This window comes from Chrysochloris asiatica, unplaced genomic scaffold (genome assembly GCF_000296735.1).
Source record: "Chrysochloris asiatica unplaced genomic scaffold, ChrAsi1.0 scaffold00176, whole genome shotgun sequence".
NCBI lineage: Eukaryota > Metazoa > Chordata > Mammalia > Afrosoricida > Chrysochloridae > Chrysochloris > Chrysochloris asiatica.
Window position 1 is genome coordinate 3,637,923 of NW_006408694.1, and position 7,652 is coordinate 3,645,574.

A 7,652-nucleotide genomic window follows, 5' to 3' on the forward strand; every position below is an offset into this window, starting at 1 on the left:
TCTTGCTGGCTTTTATGGACACATCTGGACAAATCGAAAGCAGACTGGAAAACAGTAGTTTCTTGCAATTTTCAAAGATGTTGAAAGATAAACATCATTAGAATTGTCCAGTCAGTCTTCCCAGCAGTGGAAGAAAAGTCATGAGCAGCACAAGAATGAGGAGCATGGTGTGGGTGTGCTGTGTCCCTGCTTTGCTAGATTACATGTGAAAGATGGAGCCACAGGTAAGAGTGGTGGTGGAGGCTGCAGGCTCCTGGTTGAATTATTGGGTCTGGCATGTGATTCTGACCGATAGCCTTATAATTTCTTCTTTATCAGCTCTCACATGTAAGCAAACAACCCCAACAGCAAATTATTTGTGCTGGTAAGTAATACAGATAAATTATGGTCAATCAGTAAGCACACATTATGTTTTGGCAATGATGTCTAACATCAAAATCAAATACAGTCCATTTCACCCACTCCCTGCCTGGTGGAGTGCTTCTCCAGTTTCTACGTAGTTTCGTGTTCCCCACCTCCTTAGGCAAGTCTGGATAGAGGACAAGGGACTGGAGGTGTAGATGACTGTTTCCTGCTCAGCTCTGTAGGTGCTGCTGTAATCAAGTCCGGATTTGTGAGTGTGCATGTGTGTGTGGTGTGGAGGGTGAAACAACAGAGATCATAAAAATCAGGGAGGGGACTTTAAAGGGATCTTCAAAATCTAGGCTCAGGAAAACATGCACAGAATTCAGCTTCTGAAGCCAGTAGGCTGAGACTCAAGGGAGGACAAGACATAGAACCAGTGGGGGCTTCTAAGAACTCTCATTAGAGAGGTGGGTGAGAGGGATGCCTGTGTTCAAAGGGCCAGGGTAAGACCAGGGGTCTTTCCCAGATCCCAGTAGCCATGAGAGAAAGAACTCTACATGCTCAGGCATCAGGGATGGGGTCAGTCAGTTGAGAAATGTGGCTGGTATGTTCTACTTGCTTTAAGCCAGGATTTTCTCCCTGCTTACCCTTGGAGGTACAGTGCAGAACATTCACACCAATGACCAGTGTGTCTGCATCCACCAGGAACCCTAATGTGCATGTAGCTCTGACTCTTCGGTTATTTATATCTACTTACAATGTGAACACTATGCATGACCACACTTTTTGTTCTTTGCCAAACTGACAGTGTTAAGAGCAAGGACCATGAAGCTAGATAAATCCTGGTACTGCCATTTACTAGCTCTGTGCCTTTGGAAAAGTTACTTAACCTTTCTGTGTCTGTTAGATGTTCTGTAAAATGGTCATAGTAATTGTAATCTGCTCATAGGCTGTTATTAGGGATACATAAGATAGTATTTATAGGATATTAGAATAGAGCTCGAGAATCCCTGGGTATGCAGAAGACTGATGTGCTCAACAAAAGGTTGATGTGCTCAACAAAAGACTGATGTGTTAAATAAAAGGTTGGATAGTCAAATTCTCCCAAAGGTGCTTCAGAAGAAAGGTGTGGTGATCTACTTCTGAGAAGAAGAAAAAAAAAAAATCAACCACAGAAAACCCTGTTGAGCACAGTTCTACTAGGACTTGAGTTATAATAGACTGAATGGCAATTGGTACTAGAATGTTATTGCTGTTGTTAAATGCCGTTGAGTCGATTCCAACTCATAGTGACCCTGCATAGAGTTTCTGAGGCTGTACATCTTTACCGGAGCAGAAAGCCTCATGTTTCTCCCACGCAATAGCGGATAGTTTCGAACTGCTGACCTCGGGCTTAGCAGCCTGACTTGTAACCACTACACTACCAGAGCTCCTTAGAGCTTGGCAAAATATACATGTCATACTAAAATCCATAGACGTGTTAACTAAATCCCATCCATTAGTTCCTGGTGACTGACAATTTCTGGAGTCTTCCAAGTATGAGAGCTTTCAAAAAGTTAATGGAAAAATGGAATTAAAAAAGATCATGGAATTTTTCCATAAACTTTTTGAAGCCCCCTTGTATAACTAAATATCCCAACATTGTCAATGACAGCCAGTACTTCTAGTTAACAGGGAATATGAAATTTAAAGTCTGAAAGTCTGAAACATTTACCAGAAGGTAAAGCTATGTGCTTTAACAGACAGCCATGGACTGAATTCCGACAGATATTTTATTCTGTGGCTTGCTTTCAAGATCATCTGCCTTTGTTGTTGTTGTTGTTGAGTGCCATTGAGTCAGTTCCAAGCCAGAGCGACCCTGTATAGGGTTTCCAAGGAGTGATTCGTGAGTTTGAACCTCTGGCCTTGCAGTTCAAACCGATTTTGCAGTCCAACGTATTATCCCACGGCACCACACCAGGACTCATCTGCCTTTAACATATTTCAAATCAGTAGTTTGTCTTGATGAGCTTTGGAGCAGGATCCTTGGCTTCCTTCCTGATGGTTTATTCTAATTGCATTGGCTTGTTTTGATTCTTTGCAGCTAGGAACCCCTTATGGATTTCTCACGCTTTCCTTTTTGTTCTTTATCCTTTACTCAATCCAGCTCTGTAGAAAGTAGCTCCTTTTGAACCAGACAGAGTACAGCTTAGAAAGGCAAGTGACAAAAAGAGAGCAAGAGAGTGGCTGAGAGCTATAAAACAGGGTTAAATCACTTAGCCACTGAAAAGGACCAGAGGGTGTTGCAGTCTGTGAAGAATCTTACTTGGCTGTGCTCAAGTTAGCAGGCTGGTGCACTGTCTCTGGGTGGTCTCGGGGCTGCTCTGGCCACTCACCCCTACTTCTTCTGCCATTTATTGTGTTTGTATCATACTATCCAGGCTTGTAAATCCCTAGTATTTGTCTGGTAGACTGTTGGGAAACGGTCATTCGACAAATTTGTAGGAAAGGTTTTCAGCCAGAAGCTATGTGGTCTCACATCACAGAAATATTTCTAGGAAATCACTTAATTTCTAGTTCTGTGCAATCTCTGAGTGTGAAGAGAGTAACACACAAAGGTTGCACTAACTCATTGACTTTTATTGTGTTTTTGACACAGAACACAAGGAGAGCGGCTACATCCTACCTTGATTGCTGTACTGACACAGGTGGATATGCAAGTCATCACTTTTAATATGTTAATATTTGTTTTCTCCAATGCCCAAGGAGGTTTATTACAGGAGCCTCCAAAGACTACTTGTTCAATATAAGTGTAGAGAGTGAGTTTCCATTCCTTCCCATGAGCTAATCTCATTCATTGAGCATGACCTAAACCATCTTAATTTGTTTGTTTGTTTGTTCAGCTGATTGAATGAGTGTGGTGAAAGGTTACAATCTTGATGCCCACCTTTCCTGATTTTAAGCCATCCCCTTGTCGTACACGAACCTCTTGAACTGTGTACAGATTCTGTATAAGTACAATGAAATGTTCTGGAACTCCCCTTTGCAATATTACCCATAATTTATTATGATCCACAGAGCCAACTGTCTTTTCATAGTTAATAAAACTGATAAATATCTCTCTGTAATTCTCTGCTTTCAGGCAAGATCCATCTGACATTAGCAATAATGTCCCTTGTTCTACATCGTCTTTGGAGTCCTGGTGTGGAGCTGTAGGTTAATGTGCTGGACTGCAAAGATGTTTGAACTACAAGGTCAGTGGTTCAAACTCACCAGCTCCTCCTTGGAAACCCAATTCAGAGTTGCTATGGGTCAGAATTGACTCGGCGGCACTTTAACAACAACATTGTCCATATACTGCTGCAACCACTTTTGAATTATCTTCATTGAAAATTTACTGATGGTAGGGTCTCAGGGAGTTTCAGAACCCACACATCACTCACCTAATGCTATCTAATGTCTGCAGTACCCTCCACTTATTTCATGGGCAACAAGAACCAGCAGCCAGAAAGTCACCATGTCTATTTTCAAGATTCATGCCAGAGTGATCCTTGATTCCTGTGGAAATGCCACTGCTGAGGTCGAGTTTTACACCACAAAAGGTCTCTTCAGAGCTGCTGTGTCCAGTGGTCCCTCAACTGAAATCTATGAGGCCCTGGAGCTCTGGGACAACAACAAGACCCAGCATCTTGGGAGAGGTGTCTCAAAGGCTGTTGAGCACATCAATAAAATCATTGCTCCTGCTGTGATTAGGAAGTAGCTGAAGATTGTGGAATAGGAGAAGATTGAAAAACTGTTGATCGAGATGGACAGAGCTGAGAATAAATAGAAATTTGGGGCAAATGCCATTCTGTATGTACCTTGCTGTCTGCAAGGCTGGAACTGTTGAGAAGGGGGGCCCCTGTACGATCACATTCTGACTTGGCTGGAAATTCGGAAATCATTCTGCCAGGTTCCACTTTCAATGTGATGAACGGTGGCTCTAGTGTCAGCAATAAACTGGCCACACAGGAGCTCATGATGGCCACACAAGAGCTCATGATCCATCCTGTCAGGGATCCAGGTGGGAGAAGACAATCTCACAGTGACCTACTCAAAGTCAATTGCCAGAAAGCTTTAAGGAAGCCATGTGCATTGGAGCCCAGGCTTACTACAACTGAAGAATGTCAACAAGAAGTCCATACTTGGACTTCTGTACCAATTGAATGCTATGCCAATGTGGGGGATGAAGGTGGTTTGTCTTTAACATCTTGGAGAACAAAGAAGCCGTGGGCTGTTTAAAAATGTGATTGGGAAAGCTGGTTACACTGATAATGTGGTGATGGGCATGTAGGTAGCCACCTCGGAGTTCTTCCAATCTGGGAAGAATGACCTAGACTTCAAGTCTCCTGATGACCCCAGCAGGTACACCTCACCTGATCAGCTGGCAGGCTTGTACAACACCTTCATTAAGGACTACCCAGTGGTGTCTATTGAAGACTCCTTTGACCAGGATGATTGGACCCTTGTGCAAAGCTCACTGCCAGTTCAGTCACCTAGGTGGTAGGGGATGATCTCACAGTAACCTACTCAAAGTGAATTGCCAAGGCTGTGAGTGGGAAGTCATGCAACTGTCATCTGTTCAAAGTGAACAAGATTGTTTCTGTAACTAGTCTCTTCAGGCATGCAAGCCAGTCCAGTTCAATGAGTGGGGTTTCATGCTGTCTCATCATTCTGGAGAGACTGAGGATACCTTCATTGCCCATCTGATTGTGGGGCTGTGCACTGGAAAATGAAGATGGATGAACTGTGCTGATCTGAGTGCTTAGCCAAGCACACCATATCCTCAGAACTGAAGAGGAGCTGGGTAGCAAGGTTAAGTTTGTGAGCCAGCAGTTCAGAAACCCCTTCTTTAACTAAGGTCTGGGCAGGTAAGTCTCTAGTTACCTAATTAGACCACTGATCCTGATGCCTGAGGTCTCAGACTCACACAGCAGGGTCTTTGGTATTTAACTCTCTTCTCCCCATAAGATCTAATTCTGTTGATGTTCTCACAGCTTCATTAGAGCTGCTGCTGAAGTTAAGCTTGACCATCTGAAATTCTGTTGGGAACTCTAGCTGTGTAATCATGTGATCAGTCCAAATCATTGTTTTTCTTACAGTACTTCCCACCAAGTGTCAGACTATGGGTACTCCAGTGTGATCCCCAAGGTGCCAATAGGCAGCATCCTCAGTGGTTTTATGTGAAAAATAAAAAAGTGTCAGTAACCCATAAAAAAAGAAAAAGAAAAAAGAAAATTTACTTACATGTGAAATGTTAGCGTTTGATCATTTCTACATTTCATTGAATAACCTATCTTTGAAATGGGCATGTATATGGGTTTCTTCCCGCTAGTTGACCAGGTATAAACCATCTTATTTGGTCTGTCAAATAGTACATCACACTGTCAGGCCTAAAGGAAACCAGAAATGGGGCCCAGCAAACAGAACCAGCACATCCTAGTTAAATAATAAGGAATTAAATTTAGGACCCACTTTAATAGCACAGGGATTAGTGTCTTTCTCTTGATGTCTTTGAATCTTTACATTTTTTAAATATCCAAAGACAGTTTTGACTTTGTGAACCAGTTGGGCATATTGGCTCTAGGGATCCATGTAGGGATCCCTAGAGCCCCACAGACTCCAATTTCTTGTGTTATAGGGCATAAAACTAGAAACACAACTGCTGGTTTTGTAGGGTACATTTGTGTTGAACTTTCCAAATCTTTTCAAAATGTCTTTCAAAGTGGATGTACTAATGTATTTTTCATCAACCTTATGAAAGATCTGTAAAATCCTCCTTAACCATAATACTCCCCTCTGTGGTGATTTGAGTGTTACTGTGGTACAAGAGTTTACCTCACCAGTGTTTCAAACACCAGTAAGGTTTTTATCAGAGCTTCCAGACTAAGACACTCTAGGAAGAAGGAACAAGCAGACCACTTCTGAAAAATTAGCCAAGGTTGGTTTGAATGGAAAGATTGATAGTTCAAACTCATCAGCCACTCCTCAAAAACTCTATTCGGGGTCGCTATGAGTCAGAACTCATTTGATGGCACTTAGCAACAACAACAACCGTATGAATAGAAGCAGATATTGTTTCATATAGTGCCAGAGGATGAGCCCCTTAAGTTGAAAGACACTGAAAATACAACTGAGGAAGAGCTGCCTTCTCAAAGTAGAGTCAAGCTTAATGAAGCAAAACTGTTCAGGACCTTCATTTGCTTATGTGGAACAACTAAAAATGAGAAGAAACAGCTGTAAACATCCATTAATAAGTACAACATAGGATGTACAGAGTGTGAAACTATGAGATGGAATGCATAAAAATCAATATTCTAGGCATTAATGAACTGAAACTAAGTGATGTTGGCCATTTTGAACCAGACAATCATATAGTTTGTTATGCCAGAATCAAAAAATTGAAGAGGAATGGTGTTACAATCATCATCAAAAAGAAAATCTCAAGTACTATCTATGCTGTCTATAATTGGATAACATCCATAATGTCTACAAGTTAGGAGCTCTGGTAGCATAGTGGTTACTAGTCAGGCTTCTAACCTCAAGGTCAGCAGTTTGAAACTACCAGCTGTCCCATGGGAGAAAGATGAGCTTTTCTGCTTCCATTTTCAAGATTTACAGACTTGAAAACCCAATAGCGGGTCACTATGAATTGGAATGGACTCCACCTCACACCATTACCACAAGTTAAACTATTATTAAATTTATGCACTAACCACTTTGAGTGATGAATTAACTGAAGAATTCTACCAACTTCTTCAGTCTGAAATTAATCAACATGCAATTAAGATGAATTGATCAACACTGGTGGTTAGAATGTGAAAGTTGAAAACAAAGAGTAAGGATTGGTAATTGGAAAATATGGGTTTGGTGATAGAAATGATACTGGAGATTGTATGATAGAATTTTTCAAGAACAAAAATTTATTCATTGCAAATACTTTTTCCAGCAACATAACTGGTAACTATAAATGTGGACTTCGCTAGATGATATACATAGGAAGCAAATCAATTTCATCTGTGGAAAGAAATGATGGAGAAACTCAATATCATCATCCAAAAAGGGGAAAGACCATCAATAACTCATATAAAAGTTCAATCTGAAGCTGAAGAAACTTAAAACAAGTTCACAAGAGATGATCCTGAGTTTTTCCCACCTGAGTTTAGAGACCACCTCAAGAACAGATTTGATGAGCTGAACACTAACGACAGAAGACATGAAGAAAGCAAAAGGTCATTAAAAAGACAGGAAATAAAGAAATACCAAAATGATGTCAGAAGAGAGTCTAA

The 7,652-nt window shown here is 41.3% G+C and overlaps 1 pseudogene; it reads left to right on the forward strand.

Moving 5' to 3' along the window:
* The first annotated feature begins 3,841 nt into the window (after window positions 1-3,841).
* Window positions 3,842-5,223, forward strand: LOC102812830 (annotated as a pseudogene).
* Window positions 5,224-7,652: the final 2,429 nt, after the last annotated feature.